This window comes from Notamacropus eugenii, chromosome 2 (genome assembly GCF_028372415.1).
Source record: "Notamacropus eugenii isolate mMacEug1 chromosome 2, mMacEug1.pri_v2, whole genome shotgun sequence".
Classification (NCBI taxonomy): domain Eukaryota; kingdom Metazoa; phylum Chordata; class Mammalia; order Diprotodontia; family Macropodidae; genus Notamacropus; species Notamacropus eugenii.
This window is the reverse complement of record NC_092873.1, coordinates 81,368,068-81,371,158: the sequence shown is the minus strand read 5'-3', so window position 1 is coordinate 81,371,158 and position 3,091 is coordinate 81,368,068. Positions and strand designations below refer to the sequence as shown.

At 54.6% G+C, this 3,091-nt stretch overlaps 1 pseudogene; it reads left to right on the top strand.

The window, feature by feature from the left end:
• The first annotated feature begins 1,242 nt into the window (after positions 1 to 1,242).
• On the top strand, positions 1,243 to 2,541 carry LOC140525784 (rab GDP dissociation inhibitor beta pseudogene; annotated as a pseudogene).
• Positions 2,542 to 3,091: the final 550 nt, after the last annotated feature.

Genomic DNA, 3,091 nt, shown 5'->3' with positions numbered 1-3,091 from the left:
TAGAAGGGATAGACACTGATGTCCAGCTGAGGAGGGTAGGGTGGTGCAGGGGGAGATGGTTTCTAAAAATCAATTAGAAACTTTTATGAAACTTCCCCTCTGTGCGCTTCCCCGGGCTGTTACAGACCATAGCAACTGCTAAGCGTCCCTTGACAACAGCGGAATGTTGGGCCTTCCCCACTGGACCTTGCCAGGAGTACTGCGTAATGCAGGGCATTGTGATGGGCCCTAGTAACCTGGGCGTGTCCTTGGCGACCCCCGGGCTTTATATGCTGACTCAAGGACCTTCCCTCTCCATTCCATTTCTCCTTTTGGCATGCGCACCAACTATGCCAGCTAGCTCTCTCTCAGTTGCCGGCTCTGAGATCGCCGAAGAGAAGCTTCGCACACCTAGACTGCTTCAGTCTTTGCCTCCACCTCTGGCTCCATTACCTCCATCCTCATCCCTGCCACCTCTAACTCCAGCTCTGCCTTGGCCTCCACCTTCGGCTCCGGCCCCCGTTCCATCCTTCGTGTATCCTTTGCACCTCCAGCTCGGGGTCCATCTCCGTCCTTTTTGCTGCCACCTCCAACTCGGGCTGCATTTCCCTCGTTTTTGCTGCCACCTCTGACTCTGGCCCCGGCTCCGGCGCCGTCTCCGACTCCTGCTCCATCCTTTTTGTGGCCCCCTCAGGCTCCAGCTCTGTCTTGTCTTCCATCTCTGGCTCTGACTCCGTCCTTTTCTCTGGCACCTCCCGCTCCGGCTCCATCGTCTTTTCTTCAGGCTCCCCCTCCACCTTCACCATCGCTTCCTCCATTTTCTCCTCGGCCCTCGCCTCCTTCTCCACCCTAGTGTTCCTTTCCGCTTTGGCCTTCTTGCCCGTGCTGCTCCCCTCCCTTCTCCTCTGGCTCTCCCTCCTCCTGCTCCTGGTGCTCCTCTCCCTGACCATCCACCCCTTCTCCTCCTCCACCACCTCGTCCTCCTCGTCCTCGTCGCTACTGTCCTCAGGGTCCTCGTTCTCTTCCTCCTCGTCGTCATTGTCCTCGTCCCCGTCCTCCTGCCACCCTGTCGCCTCTCCTGGCCGTCCTCGTCTTCGCCAGCCTCTCCCACGTCCTCGGCGCCCCAGGCCTCGTTGGCCTGCTGCTACTGCTCTTCCTGCTCACCGTCGTCCTTCACCTCCTGCCCCCCAACGAGCTGCTCCTCATCACCACCCTCCTGGTCCTCCTCGCTGTCTTCTGCCCCAGCCCCCGCTGCGACCCAGCATGAACCAAGACTACGACGTCATCGTCCTGGGCACCGGGCTGAAGGAGTGTGCCCTCGGGAGCCTCCTAGCCCGGCTCGGGAAGCCGGTGCTTCACGTGGAGCACCGCCCGCAGCGCGGTGGGGACAGCGCCTCTCTCAGTCCACTCCACGTGGCCTACCGCCACTTCGGCGTGCCCTGCTCGCCCCCTGCCACCTTGGGCTGCGGGCGCGCCTGGAAGGTGGACCTGCTGCCCAAGTTCCTCATAGCCAAGGGGCAGCTGGTGAACATCCTGACCCGCCTGGACGCGCTGCGCTTCCTGGACCTCCGCGTGGTGAATGCTGGCTTCCTGTACAAGAACCACCGCATCCAAAAAGTGCCTGCCACCGAGACCGAGGCCCTGACCTCCGGGCTGTTGGGACTCTTTGAGAAACGCCCGTTCCGCAAGTTCTTCGTGTACACCCTGAAATTCAAAGAGCAAGACCCCCGAACCGACGAAGGCGTGGATCCCTGGAAGATGAACTGCCAAGATCTCTTCCAGAGATTCGACTTGGACCAAGATGTCAGGGACTTTGCAGGACACGCCCTGGCCCTAAGTCGTACCAACGAATATCTGGACCGGCCCTGCCTGGAGACACTGCAGAGCATCCAATTCTACACCTTATCCCTGGCCGAGAATGGGAAGAGTCCTTACCTTTACCCGCGATTCGGGATCGGAGAGCTGGCGCAGGCCTTCAGCCGGTTTACCAGCAGCAAAGGGGCCATTTTCTTAACGAACAAGCCGGTAGAAGAAATACTCTTCAGGGACGGCCGGGTGGTGGGCATCAGATTCGAGGGCTGAGTCACAAGGTGCAAGCAGCTGGTCTGCGATCCCAGCTACGTGCCAGAACGGGTGCACAAGGTGGGCCAAGTCATCAGAGCCATCTGCCTTCTTGCGCACCCCATTAGAAACACCAACGGAGCCAACTCGGGACTCATCATCATCCCTGCTGCCCAGACAAACCGCCGTTCGGACATCTACATCTTCCTCACTTCATCAGCCCAGAGCGTGGCTCCACAGGGGAAGTACATCGCCATCGTGAGCGCAGCTATGGAGAGTAAAGACCCCGAAAAAGAACTCCAGCTGGCTCTGGAGCTCATAGAGCCCATTGAGCAAAAATTCATTTTTGTAAGTGACCTCCACGTGCCTAGTGACTTGGGGACCAAGAGTCAGATCTTCATCACCAGCAGTTACGATGCCAGTGCCCACTTTGAGAGTGCCTGCAACGATATAAAGGAGATCTACAGAGAAATGACAGGATCTGAACTGAAATTTGACTAAAACACTCTAGACCTTCTTATGGGGGAGAAATTACTAACATGCTACAAAAATAGGAGAAATTTGGATACGTGAGAAATAAAGCAGCTCCCCCTGGGAAACATCATGGAAATCTGTAGTGTATTCATGCTTTTCTTTTTATCTTTCAAGAACTGGAGTGAATGACATATCCTCTTCTCCAACTCCCCATCTCTCCAACCCCTCCTCCCTTAGAAGGGATGCCTAGTCCCAATCCTGCCCCAAAGTGTGTGAAAACTCTTTCAGGACCTGTTGAATTCTAATTTACAGTAAAAGAGAGTCTTTACGTTTTATCCATTAATATAGTGGGTAAAAAGTTCCAGGACTTGGAGTGTGGAAAATTACACATCCAAATTCCTCTCCTAAAACATGTCAGCCTCTCAGCCTTCCAGTACCTCATATGCATGAGATAATGATTCTTTGAAAGACTGAAGTAATACTTAACCAGTAATTAATAAACTTAACCAGTAATTAGTAAACTTAACCAGTAAATTAATAAAAAATTTATTTAATCTTTAATTTCTCCCTTTAAAAA